Raw genomic sequence first — 17,837 nt, forward strand, 5'->3', positions numbered from 1 at the left:
AATAAGCCAAATAAGTAGCCTAAATATCCCACTATATACAGTACTGTAGTTGTATTTTTGGTCTTTACAGGATCTGATTCATTGGTCACATGCAAGCATTTCCTTTATCTTCAAAATCTGTGCTATTATAATGAGACACTTTATCATACAGTGTTCCCAGTTTGCTAAACCATTTGTCTACCCCTTTACATTTTTGATGGCCATTTTATTTCTGCAGTGCCTTGTATATGACGTTGCACAAATAACCCAAAGGTGGCCAATTTGGGCATTAGTTTCTTTAATCTGAGCTGTCATCTGACGGCTCCCATCACAGGCAGTGTACAGAGCCGATCTGAATGTCTCTGTAGCTTGTCACAATCATGAATGTAAACCGTTCCTCCTTCCTCTATATTACTAATTATTGAAGGATCATTCATTAGTTCCAGATCCGATTTAGCAGTAGATTTAGGGTAGGAAGGGGCTGATTGTGGGATTAGTTACCACTTTCACCTCTCCCATACACGTGATCTCGATCCTGCCCTTATGTGACTTGTATCTTAACCCTTCACCTCTTACCCTGCACATTAACCCCCCCTTATTTCCTCCTCCCTCTGTATGTGGCCTCTACATTAACTCTCTTCATCTGCTACTTCCTCTGTGTATGACCTGTATATTTAATGTATCTAGTACGCATGACCAAGCTCCATGTTTTAAACACCTCAATACCACAATGGTATATACAATAGTTGCTTAAAGAAAACGCAAGCTTTACCAACGCAGGGCAAAGCAACAGGCTTACTCTAATGTCTAGTCCCTCAGAAGTAAATACTCTCCTTTTTAATTGCTTCACCAGCTCTGCATACAGCTGACCTGAGAAAAGAAATGACATAGTACGACCAAGTACAGGAAAGCATCTGACTCACTTCCTGCCCTCTAATATGACGGCTGGTAATTGGCCAAGTACTGTCCCATTGGGTACAGTACTCAGTCTTGTTTAAAGTGATTGTAAATAAAAATAAATAACAAACATGTTATACTTACCTGCTCTGTGCAGTGGATTTGCACAGGGCAGCCCAGATCCTCCTCTTCTTGGGTCCCTCTTTGGTGTTCCTAGCCCCTCCCTTCTGTTGAGTGCCCCCACAGCAAGTAGCTTACTATGGGGACACCCAAGCTGAACTGCAGCTCTGTGTGCCCATTCCGCAACAGAGTTGCAGTTAGGCCCCGCCCTCTCTTTCTCCTATGGCGCAACTGTCCCAGACAGCGGAGAGACCTGTGGACATCGCTGGATAGAGATGGGGCTCAGGTAAGCATTTCAGGGGCTGAGGGGGGCTGCTGCACACGGAAGGTTTATCTTAATGCATAGAATGCATTAAGTTAAAAAAACCTTCTGTCTTTTGAAACCACTTTTAAATTCCAAGTAGATTTGGGGCTTCCTTTTATTGCTGGTTTTGGCTGGGTTAAGTAGGATAGGTAAGTTAACACTAATGGGCAATGGAAAAATTAAGGCTAACCTGTTTGCATTTTCCTGCATGATCAAAGCACTGGTTCACCTAAAGTGAATGTAAAGGGCTATTTTTTAAATAATAAACATGTTACACTTGCCTGCTCTGTGCAATGGTTTTGCACAGTGTGGCCCCAATCATCCTCTTCTGGGGTCCCCCGCTAACACTCTGGGCTCTTCCTTCTGCTTCCAGTGGTGGCACACATGCAGGCTCAATCCTCAGATGCCCTGTGTGTTTATTGACACACACAAAGTGACTTGGCCCCAAACCCTCCCTCCTTTGTCACTGGATTTGATTAACAGTAACAAGAATGCCACTGCTCTGAGTCCAGTGGGGAGCGGGAGATCAAGCAGGGCCGCTGTTCTCTGGCATAGCACTGGATTGAGATCAGGCTCAGGTAAGCATTTAGGGTCTGGTGGAGAGCTGACCATAAAAGGTTTTTTACCTTAGTGCAGAGAATGCATTAAGGTAAAAACCTGAAGTCTTTACAGCCAATTTAAAGCTGAAATAAAAATTGCAGTTGCTGTACACAAGGTTATATTTACTAGACAAAATAAAAAATGGATAAATGACAGCGCTCGCAATGGTGCAAAATAATCAGATGAATAAGTGAAATTGAACAAATTGAGTAAACGTCCATATATTGGTGAATAATGTGCTCCAATCAATAAAGTGCAATAGTGCTCCAAAATTCGAGGTGCGCCACTACCCCTCCTGTGTCCACACTCACAGAATGGAATGGACCCCCTAGCTTTTCAGTCTAGGGGTCGTTCAGGCTTAGATTGTTGGCCAGGGATGGCAAATTCATATCAGCGTGCAAAGAAGATCTCCTGTAATCATGACTGTCCTGTAGATAATATAAACCAAAATTAGATAAAAGAAGGGGACTGATGGTGAAGTACTGTTTGGCAAGATCTTTATTGCGCAAACTTAAATGGGTACTTGCAGAATGTAGATTAAAATCAAGTATGTATTGGCAAGAAATTGCAATAGGATGTGCCGTTTTCCAGCGTGTGTTCCACCGACAACTGGAAGTGACATAGTTTGGACGTGAAACCAGAAATTGCGTCAACGTGTTTCATCCTCCCACAAGGCGTCATTGTGGACTTCCATTTATGGTTAAAAGAGCCAACTTTAAATACAAGAAGATGGTCACCTCCCCCTTAGCCAATAGACAGAATCGTGGTGGCCATTTTAACGGTTGAACAAAAATGTCTCCTCCACTGTATGGTTGATTCCCATAAGGGAGACTGGCGGCCAATATAACATTATTAACATCATAGTCAATAACGTATTTAAAAATATTAAAAACTTATTACATGGAATAAATATATGTATATACACATATATATATATATATATATATATATATATATATATATATTTATTCCATGTAATAAGTTTTTAATATTTTTAAATACGTTATTGACTATGATGTTAATAATGTAATGTTTCACATGGATTGATGTCCTTTGGATTAATTACTATTTACTCATGGGAACCAGCCTATGTTGTGAGGTATTGACATCCAACCATTATAATGGCCGCCAGTCTCCCTTATGGGAATCAACCATACAGTGGAGAAGACATTTTTGTCCAACCGTTAAAATGGCCACCATGATTCTTTCTATTGGCTGAATAAGGGGGAGGTGACCATCTTCTTGTATTTAAGGTCGGCTCTACTAACTGGAAATGAAGTCCTTGATGTCACCATGTGGGAGGGCGAAACACGTTGACGCAATTTCCGGTTTTGAGTCCAAACGACATCACTTCGGGTTGTCGGTGGAACGCACACCAGAAACTGTGCTTCCTAATACAATTTATTGCCAATACATGCTTGATTTTAACCTATATTTTGTAAGTACCTATTTAAATCTGTGCAATAAAGATCTTGCCAAACAGTACTTCACTATCAGTCCCCTTCTTTTATCTAACTTTGGTTTATATTATCTACACATGACTGTCATGATTATAGATCTTTTTTGCATCCTGATGTAAATTTACCATCCCTGGCCAACAATCTAAGCCTGAACGACCCCTAGACTGAAAAACTTGGATTCCATTCAATCCTGTGAGTGGGGACATAGTAGGGGTAGTGGTGCACCTCGAATTTTGGAACACTGTTGCACTTTATTGATTGGAGCAACATAAACATACACAACATGTAAACATACACAGTTGCGCTCATAAGTTTACATATCCTGGAAGAATTTATTATTTCTTGGCCATTTTTCAGAGAATATGAATAACACAAAAACCTTTCTTTCACTCACGGTTAGTGTTTGGCTGAAGCCATTTATTATCAACCAACTATGTTTACTCTTTAAATCATAATCACAACAAAAACTACCCAAATGACCCTGATCAAAAGTTTACATACCCCAGTTCTTAATACCGTGTATTGCCCCCTTTAATATCAATGACCAGCTTGAAATCTTTAGGGGATGAGGCTCTTGATCTTCTCAGATGGTAAAGCTGCCTATTCCTCTTGGCAAAAAAGCCTCCAGTTCCTGTAAATTCTTAGGCTGTCTTGCAAGAACTGCATGTTTGAGATCTCCCCAGAGTGGCTCAATGATATTAAGGTCAAAAGACTGAGATGGCCACTCCAGAACCTTAACTTTATTATGCTGTAGCCAATAACAGGTCAACTCGGCCTTGTGTTTTGGATCATGGTCATGGTGGAATGTCCTAGTACGTCCCATGCGCACAGCTTCCTGGCTGATGAATGCAAATGTTCCTCCAGAATTTTTTGATAACATACTACGTTCATCTTGCCATCAATTTTGACCAAATTTCCTGTACCTTTTGTAGCTCACACATCCCCAAAACATCAGCGATCGACCTCTGTTTCACAGTAGAAATTGTGTACCTTTTAATCATCATAGGCCTTGTTAACTCCTCTCCAATTGAAGCGTTTATGGTTGTGGCCAAATATTTTGGGCTCATCACTCCAAATGACTTTGTGCCAGAAGGTTTGAGGCTTGGCTTTGTGCTGTGCGGCATTTGCGTAGTAATGGCTTTCTTCTGGCGACCCGGCCATGCAGCCCATCTTTCTTCAAGTGGCTCCTTATTGTGCATCTTGAAACAGCCACACCACATGTTTTCAGAGAGTCCTGTATTTCACCTGAAGCTATTTTGGCTTTTTCTTTGCATCCCAAACTATTTTACTGGCAGTTGTGGCTGAAATTGTAGTTGGTCTACCTGACCATGGTTTGGTTTCAACAGAACCCCTAATTTTCCACTTCTTGATTAAAGTTTGAACATTGCTGATTGACATTCTCAATTCCTTGGATATTTTCTTATATCCCTTTTCTGTTTTATACAGTTCAACTACCTTTTCCTGCAGATCCTTTGACAATTCTTTTGCTTTCCCCGTGACTAAGAATCTAGAAATGTCAGTGCAGCACTGGATGAAAGATGCAAGGATCTGTCAGGAGTCCAGAAACTCAACCCTTTATACACGCACTAATTACAAGCAAACAGCAAACTCCTTGCTGACCAGCACACGACGATATACGTCGGCACAATGGCACAGCTGGACAAATGGGTGTACGGATACATCAGCTTAAATTTCTGCATAGTAGGCGCGTGTGCATGCCCGCCGCGTACTCTGAGCGCGCCTGCAGGTCCCACGGACTCTATCTCCACCGGGGGCCTGCGATCATGTCACGGAGAGACAGAACGGGGAGATGCCTATGTGGGAGTTCCTCATGACTCAGAATCCAGAAATGTCAGTATACCACTGGATGAAAGATGCAAGGGTCTGTCAGGAGTCCATAAACTCACTGGCCTTTTATACACATACACTAATTACAAGCAAACAGATCACAAGTGAGGATGGTTACCTTTTTACTAGCCATTCAAACCCCTTTGTGTCAATTTGTGTGCACGTTTATCAGGCCAAAATCGCCAGGAGAAGATAAAGAGCCTCATCCCCCTAAAGATTTCAAGTTGGTCATTGATGTTAAAGGGGGCAATACACAGTATTAAGAACTGGGGTATGTAAACTTTTGATCAGCATCATTTGGGTAGTTTCTGTTGTGATTATGATTTAAAGAGTAAACACAGTTGATTGCTAATAAATGGCTTCAGCCAAACACTAAACATAAGTGAAAGAAAAGTTTTGTGTTCTCATTCATAGTCTCTGCAAGGAATCATAAATTCTGCCAGGATATGTAAACTTAAGAGCACAACTGTGTGTGTAAAATATAAAATATATATATATATATATATACAGTGGTGTGAAAAAGTGTTTGCCCCCTTCCTCATTTCCTGTTCCTTTGCATGTTTGTCACACCTAAGTGTTTCGGAACATCAAACCAATTTAAACAATAGTCAAGGACAACACAAGTAAACACAAAATGCAATTTGTAAATGAAGGTGTTTATTATTAAAGGTGAAAAAAAATCCAAACCATCATGGCCCTGTGTGAAAAAGTGATTGCCCCCCTTGTTAAAACATACTATAACTGTGGTTGTCCACACCTGAGTTCAATTTCTCTAGCCACACCCAGGCCTGATTATTGCCACACCTGTTCACAATCAAGGCATCACTTAAATAGGAGCTGCTTGACACAGTAAGGTCCACCAGAAGATCCTTAAAAGCTACACATCATGCCGAGACCCAAAGAAATTCAGGAACAATTGAGAAAGAAAGTAATTGAGATCTATCAGTCTGGAAAGGGTTATAAAGCCATTTCCAAAGCTTTGGGAATCCAGCGAACCACAGTGAGAGCCATTATCCACAAATGGCGAAGACATGGAACAGTGGTGAACCTTCCCAGGAGTGGCCGGCCACCCAAAATTACCCCAAGAGCGCAGCGACGACTCATCCAAGAGGTCACAAAAGACCCCCACAACAACGTCCAAGGAACTGCAGGCCTCACTTGCCTCAGTTAAGGTCAGCGTTCATGCCTCCACCATCAGGAAAAGACTGGGCAAATATGGCCTGCATGGCAGAGTTCCAAGGAGAAAACCACTGCTGAGCAAAAAGAACATCAAAGCTCGTCTCAATTTCTCCACAACACATCTTGATGATCCCCAAGACTTTTGGGACAACATTCTGTGGACCGATGAGACAAAAGGGGAACTCTTTGGAAGGTGTGTGTCCAAGTATATCTGGCGTAGAAGGAACACTGCATTTCATAAAAAGAACATTATACCAACAGTAAAATATGGTGGTGGTAGTGTGATGGTCTGGGGCTGTTTTGCTGCTTCAGGACCTGGAAGACTTGCCGTGATAAAAGGAACTATGAATTCTTCTGTCTACCAAGAGATCCTGAAGGAGAATGTCCGACCATCTGTTCGTGTACTCAAGCTGAAACGAACTTGGGTTCTGCAGCAGGACAATGATCCTAAACACACCAGCAAGTCCACCACCGAATGGCTGAAGAAAAACAAAATGAAGACTTTGGAGTGGCCTAGCCAAAGTCCTGACCTGAATCCTATTGAGATGTTGTGGTATGACCTTAAAAAGGCCGTTCATGCTCGAAAACCCTCTAATGTAACTGAATTAGGACAGTTCTGCAAAGATGAGTGGGCCAAAATTCCTCCAGGACGCTGTAAAAGCCTCATTGCACGTTATCGCAAACGCTTGGTTGCAGTTGTTGCTGCTAAGGGTGGCCCAACCAGTTATTAGGTTTAGGGGGCAATCACTTTTTCACACAGGGCCATGATGGTTTGGATTTTTTTTCACCTTTAATAATAAACACCTTCATTTACAAATTGCATTTTGTGTTTACTTGTGTTGTCCTTGACTATTGTTTAAATTGGTTTGATGTTCCGAAACACTTAAGTGTGACAAACATGCAAAGGAACAGGAAATGAGGAAGGGGGCAAACACTTTTTCACACCACTGTGTGTGTGTGTGTATATATATATATATATATATATATATATATATATATATATATATAATAAAAAACATTTTTTAAATAATATATTAAGTTGTAGAATTTAATCTGAGTTCTCTAGAACGTAGAATATAATTAATTCTAGAGAACACAGCTCGGCTGCAGTCTTGCATTAACCAGCAGGTGGTGCTGCAGGTGACTCTTGAAGTCACCGCTCCTGGCAGCAGGAAAGCTGGGTAGCTGTGTAGTTGGGTAGAATCCATGTTCTGTTTGAGATATCTAGATTATCTCTGTGCCTTTCATTTTTTTCTGGGAATGTACTGTATGTAAGACCCCATTATAAAGCACAACATGTTTAGCATGTGATTTGCTACAATCACATGTAGAGCTATGAGAGACTCTGTAACAAAAGGTCACTTGTATGCTGTATCTGGAGACACAAATATGAATGTACGTTTACCTCATACCGTATATTTACGGAAGAGCCCTCAGAATTATAACTTTTCATCCCAGAATTGTGTTTTTAATAATTTTTAACCTGAAAATAAAAAGATCCCTCAAACTAGAAAATGAAATGAGAAGTTGGACATCAAATCTATGTGATCTAAAACCTCAGAACAAAAAGTACTATATTGCAACTTTTCCCTTTAGCCCCCATTCACATTGATTGTGGCTTTGAAATCGTGCAACTTCATTAGAAGCTTTATGCACAGATGTCTATTCAAGTCACACCTGAAATCGCCAAAAGTAACGCATGTACTGCTTTTTCAAATTGATGCAGTACCACAAAGTCGGCAGCGCACAGGATAGAACAGTGAGATCGCCGGCAATAGGATGCGACTTTTCGTGCAATTTTACCTGGCAATTCGCTCCAATGCGGACAGGGACTTAGCCCCTGTACACACGGTCGGAGATTTTTCGACAACCAAATCCGTCGGATTTTGCCCGTCGGATTTTGTCCGTCGGATCTTGTCCGAAACTGTTGCATACACACGGTCGGACAAAGCTGTCGAAAAATCCGATCTTTCAGAACGTGATGACGTAATTTTGTTACGATGGGACTACATTCAGGCTAGTAGCCAATAGCTTTGATGTAGGAATTTGATCTGAGCATGCGTATGTCCGATCGAACCAGTTGGTCGGGAAATATTTCCAACGTGTTGGAAAATTGGGTCCGATGGATATTCCGACGGAATCAGTCCGATGCATACCACACACAGTCGGATTATCCGACAACACGGTCCGATAGGACACATTCCGACGGATTCTCCAACCGTGTGTACAAGGGCTTAGAGGTGTGATCTGCATTGGCTTTATTTTTTCAGACTAAATACGTTTTCTGCAAGTACAAAAAAAACACATGTTGATCTTACCAGGGAATTGAATGTCCTTGTAACTTCCCTTGGACTGAACTCCTATCTTATACAATGTTATTAGCTTTGCCAGCTGTCCTCTGTTAACTAGAGAACTCCAACTCATCTATGTTATGGAGATGTGGAGAGGTTGAGGTGTTTGTTGTCCAAATCAGGAGAGCTGCCTAGGGTGACAACATTGCTCCTCCATGGATACAGTGCAGTATGTGAATGGTTTTGCTTTTGGTCAAGAAGTGTTACAGGCAGATGAAAATAAAGGGGAAAAAACAAAATGGGAAAACAAATGCAGCTACCACAATCCTGAGCTGCAATATATTAAATTTTTTGTTTTTAACTTGGGATGGTCAGGGTGACAGCCCCAAATCTGCATCTTTAACCCCTTGCTGACCAGTGCACGATGATATACGTTGGCACAATGGCACGGCTGGGCCAATGGGCGTAGAGGTACGTCCCCTTTAAATCACTGCATAGTGGGAGCGAGTGCCCGCCGCATACTCCGTGAGCGTACCCTGCAGATTCTGTGTCCACCGAGGGCCTGCGATCGTGTCATGGAACGGCAGAATGGGGAGATGACTGTGTAAATAAGGCATTTCCCTGTTCTGCCTAGCAACATAACAGATCTACTGCTCCTAGTGATCGGGAGCAGTGATCTCTGTCATGTTCTAGTGAGACAATCCCACCTACAGTTAGACTCACACTTAACCCCTTGATCCCCCCCCCCGTGTTTAACCCCTTCCCCCGCCAGTGTAATTTACACAGTAATCGGTGCATTTTTATAACACTGATCGCTGTATAAATGACAATTGTCCTAAAATAGTGTCAAAAGTGTCCAAAGTGTCCGCCATAATGTCACAGCCATGATAAAAATCGCAGATCGCCACCATTACTAATACAAATAAATGAATAATAAAAATGCCATAGGGGATAGATTTATTTCGTAGACCCTATCATTTTTGCGCAAACCAATCAATATATGCTTATATATATATATATTTTTTTTTTCAAAAGATATGTAGAAGAATACATATTGGCCTAAACTGAGGAAGAAATTATTTAGTTTTTTTTATATATTTTTTGGGGATATTTATTATAGCAAAAAGTAAAAAATATTATTTATTTTTCAAAATTGTTGCTTTTTTTTTGTTTGTTTTATAGCGCAAAAAATAAACCACAGAGGTGATCAAATACCACCAAAAGAGAGCTCAATTTGTGGAAAAAAAAAGACGTCAATTTTGTTTGGGGATAACGTCGCACGACCGCGCAATTGTCAGTTAAAGCGGCGCAGTGCCGAATCGCAAAAAGTGCTCTGGTCAGGAAGGGGGGAAATCCTTCTGGGGTTTAAGTGGTTAACAGTAACTCTAAAACTTCATATATGCCAAGCTGCATGGGAGCTTGTTGTTGCAAAATCAATCCCAGCTTCTGCTTTTTTTTTTTTTTTTTCCCCCTGTTTGTTCATTAAGAAAGGTGTCCCCATTGCCTAAGTCAGTGCACAATTTCAGAAGAAGAAAAAAAAGACCCAATGAACTAATCTATAATGTATGTGTTTATTTGAAGTTATTTTCAGCAAATAAGAGATCTGTTTTCAGTTCTCTCTGGCTCTCAATACTGAAAATAAGTTAAAGCGGAACTTCACTCAAAAGGGGAAGTTCCACTTGTCTGCCTCCTCCCCTCCTCCTCCACTTCAAGTATTGGCAGTCGCAGTCCTCTTCTTTTTTTGGGGGGGGGGCTGAATACCTGGGTTTGACAGGTATCCCGCTCCCACTGCCGCGGCGATCCAAGTGGACAATCCACCCCCCCTTCTTCCCCCGCAGCCTTGTGGGACACATCACAGGTCCAAGAAAGCTGCAGGCCATTCACAAATCGCAGCTCACTTATTTTGTAGCTGCTAATAAAATTTTTTTATTAATTTTTTTTTGTTTTCAGGGTGAAGAACTGCTTTAAGTAAAGTAAAAAAAAATATGATTTTTATTGCATAGACCCTTTTCACGCTGGCAGCGCCTACCTGCTAGCGCTAAAGTGCCGCTTTTTTTTGCGCCGCTATTGCACTGTTTTAGTGGTGCTTTTGCAGCACTTTTTTGGGTGCTAGTGGGACACTTTTTACAAAAAAAATTGTAAAGTCCAGTTTTGTGGCACTTTCAAGTCGCTTTTCAGGTGCTTTGGAAGCGCTGCCCATTCATTGTAATGGGCGGGGCGTTTTGGGAGCGCTATTTACAGCACCTAAATCTGCCCCAAGATGCTGCTTGCAGGACTTTTCCAAAACGTCCCGCAAGCACACTGCCCTAGTGTGAAAAGACACTGCAATGAATGGGAGGCAGTTTTCAGGCGCTTTTTCAGGTGCTATTCAAAGGTTATTAGCGCTAAAGTGCCTGAAAACCGCCTCAGTGTTAATGTAGTCTTAGTGAAATGAGCCTACGGTTTAGTGACTGACCCTATTATGTGTTACAAGACGTTACTATGGGACAGACTGTAATTAATTATCTACTCTTATCATGTCTGGTCTCTTATGAATTGATAGGGCTGTTCTAACTTCTATGAGCCCTGGTTCACATTGAAGCGATTTGATTTCAGATTTGATTTTCAAATCTCATCCTGAATTGCTGGCAATGACCGCATCTGAATCAGTGCTGTACTGCTTTTGGCGATTTCGGGGTGTGATTTCCATTGACATCTGTGCAGAAACCCACACAGATGTCTCTGAAATCGCCCCCGAAATCGGGACTGACATGCGAGTTCAGCTGGAATTGCACAATTTCATTCCCTCAGTCAGTGTGAATCAGTGCTTAAGCTCATCTGCGGATTATCACAGAACATTCCCTGATTATTTTCCAGTGACATTAAGGGTGTGTATTTTATATAAAAAAGAAAATGCAGAACTATTCCTCCTGTGACACTGTATATTTTTCTTCAGGTTGAATGTTATTAATTCATATAGAAAGCCTGAACCAGGAAATTGCATTTTCACCAGTAAATGAAGCAGATGGTCATAGGAAATAAATACTTATTTACTATTATAAACTCCATCTGTTGGCCTTAATGCGTATTTTCTAGACATGTGCGATTCGTTTCGTACGAATTTCCCTAAATTCGTACATTCGGGAGGATCCGAAATACGAATTGCCATGCGTCCAAATTTTGTACGAAATACGAACTTTTGTTTACGAATCCCCAGGAGGAAATCCGCGCAGCACAGGGATGGTGGGAGCCCCTCATCTAACGAAAATTTGTATTTCAGATAAAAACCAAACTTCCATCAGCATTGACTGTCATATTGAGGTATATTTTTGCCTTTAAATTCATTGTAATGAACGTTCGTACAAGTTAACGAACCTAACGGCAATTCGTATTTCGTACGAATTGAAACAGAATTTCAGACACGAAATACGAAGTACGAATTCATTTTAATACGAACCGTCACAGAACGGAACAAAATGAATTTATTGACGGCGCCCATGTCCAGTATTTTCCTGATTCATTCTATTTGTTGCGTACCTAGTAGAGGCGGAACAGATGCGAGGGCTCTCCCTTTCTGTCCTGTCTGTTCCCCTGAGATTGATGACCAGGTAGGACAGGACCCAGGCTGGCATGGGTGTCTGTAGTAACTCCTACCCAGCAGTAGAAATGGATCTTGTGATGAAGAGGAAGCTGAAGAACAGGAAAATTTGCTGGATGTCATCACGGGGCTATCAGAAGCAAGAGGGAACATGGTTTGACAGGCAGGAGAGGTACAGATTTGTTATGCCGTGTACACGCGACCGGACTTTTCGAGGGACTAGGTCCGACGGAGTTCTGACGGACTTTCCGAATGAACGGACTTGGCCACACACACAATAATGCCAAAGTCCGATGGATTCGAACGTGATGACGTACAACCGGACTAGAATAAGGAAGTTCATAGCCAATAGCTGCCCTCGCGTCGGTTTTTGTCCGTCGGTCTAGCATACACACGAGCGTATTTCTCGGTAGGAACTGGGTCCGGCGGAAAAATTTGAAACATGTTCCATTTCTAAAGTCTGTCGGATTTTTGAAAAATCAAAAGTCCGCTGCAGCCCACACGCGATCGAATGGTCCGCCGGAATTGTCCCCTCTGACCTTTGATGTCAAAGTCCGGTCGTGTGTACGCGGCATTAGAATAGAGTGTAAACTCGAGCCAGTCCGAGGTAAGTATCACATGGGCAGAAGATAAGGTGAAGGAATAAGCAAGGTGTAGAGTGAAGAAGCAAGCCAGAGGTACGGTTCCCGGAGGGATCAAGATCAGGTGTAGTCAGAAGGCAAAACCAGGTATGTCGCTGGCCAAGCAGGGTCTGCTCACTGGACACAGCATTTGAAACCCCCCAGAATGCTTGATTCTGAATCTTGAGTCCTGCAGTCCTTTTGTAGCACCCTGATTGTTAGGCAGGGTTGCTAGTAAATTTACCTGCCAAGTATAGTTGCCTTGGCCAATTGATAGGAGATCAATTTGATTCCACCCTAATTCTGGAATTGCTGCACTTCTCTCTTCTGTCACTAGATGGCCGGGTATCTGGTGAAATTAGATAAGACAAGGACATTGCAAGGACAGATTAGGAATAGATAGGGTAGCTCAGCCAATGGGAAGGGATCTTCTTGGGTCCTTGGCCTGCTGGGAGAGTAATTTTATTTGGGTGCAGTCAGGTGATCTGTGCCACCTAGACAGCTGTCTGGGTGGACGTGTGTTTTATTGCCCCGGGCTGCTAGGCCAGAGCCTGAGGCCTATCCCAGGGACACCTGACTGCTAGGCTGTCTGAGGGCCTATCCAGAAACGAGAGAGAGCAGTGCAGGGTTGGGATTATGGCTTGCAGTCCAACCAGAAGTGACAGTTCTGCCGGCGGGAGAGGTAGAGGGGAAGCTGTTACCACTAAGTAACCAATCGCCTTATTACCAGGGACCACAGTGAGTAGCTGAAGCAAGTACAGGAGCAGTATTCTCACCAACCGGGAACGGTGAAGAATTGGGAAACTTCAGCAGGTGCCAAGCCAGGGACCCAGCCAACGGAGGTGAAGCTTGAGGAGTATCTGTGAGTGCCAAGCTAGGGACTCGCTTGAGAAAGATACTCAGTGAGAAGGTTGGAAGAGCTCAGGAGATCCAGTGGCAGTGGATCAGCAAGTCTAGTGAAAGAGTGAAGATCTACAAGAAGTTATTGTTAAGGAAGTAAAGGAGTTCGTTACAACTTGTGTTAGAAACTGTTATAAGACTGTTTGCATAGGAGACAGCACTCCTACACATGCAGATTTGTCTGACTGGGTGCTTTTCCCTGCATGGCTGTCTACCAAGAGAAGTTTCGGATTCTGCAAATTACCATTGCAATCAATTAAGGGTGTCCTGGCCCTAAACCCTCTCTCCCACAGTTCTGTTCAAGAGAAAATAAATCTCTTTGCATTCAAGAAGTGTCTGGCGCCCATGAATCTACCTTGCATTACACCCACTATGCCTTGTAACCCACTCTACACAGAAGGATGTCAGCTGTCCCCAACTTTGGAGGTTCTCATTAGACCAAAAGAGACCAGGACCTTGCTACACTTTCAAAAGGACAACTGGGCCCCAAAATGAATTAAAATGTGCATGAGTCCATTACAGTCCTGATTCTGCACACAGTTTTGTGGACCGCTCTGCATGCATGTGCAGTCCTTTGAACAAGGGCACGAACTCCATCTTCCTGTCGCTTTTCCTATAAATGCGGAATATCTATTTCTGTAGCGAAAATTGCTTGAATACATTGGATGTTGCTAGCGTTTGCGCATAATGGATGCAGTTTCACAGGATGAAGTGCTTTGTGAATTTCTTTATAAATACACTCCTTCATGCAACTCAATCCAGAATGGATTTTTGAATAGAGGAGGAAAGGTTCATAACCTACAGTATGTTTTAACTGCTATCCTACCTGCTGGGAAAGTTTCACTTTCTTCCAACACCAAGTGAGGAAGTGATGAGAATTCTGTCTAAAAATGGCCATATTCGGGTAAAGGGTTCTTTCAAAATAAACAATGACATCAGTGTTAATTTTGGCAGCATATTTCGATTTAGTTTGTCTTATGCCGCGTACACACGACCAGACTTTCCGGCAGATTAGGTCCGAAGGTATTAGTCTGTCCGACAATGCGATCGTGTGTGGGCTAGTCTGATCGTTTTTTCGGAAAAAAAAAATCAGACTGACCTAGAAATAGAACATGTTTCAAATCTAACCGACGGACTAAAACTCGGGAAAACCGTTCGTCTGTGTGCTAGTCCGATGGACCATATACGACGCAAGGGAAGCTATTGGCTACTGGCTATTGAACTTCCTTGTTTAGTCCCGTTTACATCATCACATTCAAAACAAACACACTTTCTAATGGACTTTCGTGTGTGGCCAAGTCCGTTCATTTGGAAAGGCCATCGGAACACCACCAAAAGTCCGTTGGGAAGACCGTCGGACCTACTCTGCCGGAAAGTCCAGGCGTGTGTAATCTTAGGACTAAAATGCCATTTTCGTTTTAGTCCCATTTTAGTCTCCTGCAATTGTTTTAGTTTTAGTCGTATTAAGTTGGCTAAATCTCCAGGACATTTTAGTCGACTAAAAGGTCCTACGTTTTAGTTGACTAAAATCTCCAGTACATTTTAATTGACGAAAACGAATTTTAGTTGTCTAAAATTGAATGGGTGTAATTTAAATTGTAATGCATTGGTGAACATTTCTCTACAATTCCCAAACTCATTATACACTGCTGGAGTGAAAAATCTCATATGCTATTATTTATGGTATTGAGGTATGAACATGCACTACAGTCCAGTGTTATCAACGTAGTCCCGTCGCAATGAACAAACGTCATCACGTTCTGAACGATCAAATTTTCCGTCACCTTTGTCCGACCGTGTGTATGCAACACCAGTTTCGGATAAAATCCATCAGAAAAAAATCAGATGGATTTTGATGTCGGAATGTCTGACCGTGTGTACGGGGGCTTAGTCTTTTGACTTAAATTGCATTTTAGATTTAGTCCCATTTTAGTCTTTTGACTAAAATAGCATTTTAGTTTTAGTCGTATTTTAGGCGACTAAAATAGTATTCATTTAGTCGACTAAAACACTAATTAACACTGGATGGCACACCGGATGCCTCTATTTCATGAGAAGAAATCTAATTGCAGCAACTGTAACTTCTGTGCAGAAGTTCAATCTTGATAATGTATGTTTGGCTTGGTTCCTGTCCCCAGACAATCCAGACAAACACCTCGATGGTATTCATCCCCACTAGAATTTTACAACTTGGTGTTGGTCACTGATGGTGGGTTCTCTTGTACGGTTATTGCCAGTCTTGTGTTGCCTGACAGCAGATGTTTTCTATCATGATGATTCTGTCATGGCAAATACCATGTTTCCTTGAAAATAAGCCCAGGTCTTATATTCATTTTGGCAACCAAAAACACAGTAGGGCTTATTTTCGGGGTAGGGCTTGCCATTTAATGTGCGGTCTTCTCTCCCCCTCTCCTTCCTTGTCTGGCAGGAATCCCCAGTGTGAAGTGAAGTAAAAGTGGTTTGCTAGACTCTGCTCTATTACAGTAGTAAATAATAAAAAAAGGTGTGTGTTTCTGTAATCTATTGTGTCAAATACCTTCTTATAGTGCCACTCGGCACTTCCATAGCCCGCCTGAGCTCTCTTCCATGATCAGAGCATTGCAGAGGGAGGCCGAGATGATCAGCTGAGTGCCGCTCGGCGCTGTACCAAAGGTATTTGACTAAAGATTAGATTACAGAAACACACACAGTTTACATTATATAATACTGTGATAGAGAGGATTCTAGCAGTTTACAACCACTTTAAACTAGGGCTTATTTTCAGGGTAGGGCTTATATTGTAGCCCTCCCCAAATATCACAGCAGGTCTAATTTTCGGGGAAACACGGGATAACCTTCCAGTACCCCTGTGTGTTCTTGCCACAAACACCCTGAGTACGCACTGTCTTTAACATGACTGCTTGGGAGCTACGCAATGTGCTCCAACCTGTCTGCTCTCTGCTGGGAAATTAACCTTGAGTGGTTCATGCATGCCCTAAATTAGGTTGTGATGCATCAAGCCATTGCACAAGTTGGCAGAACCATGCTGACAAAGTTAGACATTCAGTACATATACTTATGTTGGTGATTTAGGACTCATGTTCCATATGTTATTATGTAAGAGTGTTGCATGTCACAAGGCAGGAGTGCTGGAGAGATTACATGTTCCTTGGAAGCTCACCCAGATCTGTCGGGCTGTCCCCATGAATTATTCATAGTATCAGCTGGTCACAGCCTGGCCACCTTAATAATTCAGGCAATTATTCTGCCACAGGCTCCGCATTGTCTACTGGATGCTGTGTTTATGGCAAACCTGTATTCTGAATGGCAGCAGAGATACACATACATGGAAGCTGATACCTAGGCAGCAGTGCCCTCCTCTGGTCCCTGCTTCTTATTACACTGTGGCAGAATAAACCGCAGGATAAGAGGTGTACGTTCAAAGTGGAAGACATACAGAGGCTTCCAGTACAGACCTTTAAAAAGGCTAGTTGCCTGACTGTCCTCAGTTTCAATACTATGAAACAAGCATGCTAATCAGGAACGTCAGTGTGGTCACTACTCCTAATCTGCATACGTGTACTAGATGAGTACCTCAGAAAGTCACCAAAAATGAATATTTCAGTTATTAGTAAATATTCATGCCTTACCTATAGGCCTTTTTTTTTTTTTAATCTGTCCATTTAGTTCCTGCTTGCATAGTTGCCCATCTACTTTTTACATTTTACACAATGGAATGGAAAAGAAAAATTCAACATAGACAGTAGGACTCCAGTATCTTAGCTTTTTGTCCTGTGAAAATATCATGATATAAATTAATGAAGGTATTAAATGTATTTTTAAATGTGGCTTAGTAGTCTTTACAACAGCATTCTGAAAACCACATGAATCAGATTAGAAGCAGGAGGGCCAACATTAGAAATCGGTGAGACTCCACATTGGGCCGGTCAGTCAAACAATGAGTGGAGAGAGAGCAACATAAGTGTTTACAGATCTATGTACTGATTATTCTCAGTTGTTGAATCAGCAGGCTTGGGGTATGCTCAGGACCAAGCTGTTTTGTTGCTGCTGCTGCTGCTGAAG

General features: G+C 42.1%; 1 protein-coding gene across 1 annotated transcript in view; it reads left to right on the plus strand.

The window, feature by feature from the left end:
* The window catches only part of RASSF2 (Ras association domain family member 2), an 84,480-nt gene that overhangs the window by 43,876 nt on the left and 22,767 nt on the right, over nt 1-17,837 (plus strand). The gene's annotated exons all lie outside the window — the stretch shown is intronic.

Source organism: Lithobates pipiens, unplaced genomic scaffold, assembly GCF_037356315.1.
Source record: "Lithobates pipiens isolate NorthernLeopardFrog02 unplaced genomic scaffold, aLitPip1_a1.2 Scaffold_8, whole genome shotgun sequence".
Lineage (NCBI taxonomy): Eukaryota > Metazoa > Chordata > Amphibia > Anura > Ranidae > Lithobates > Lithobates pipiens.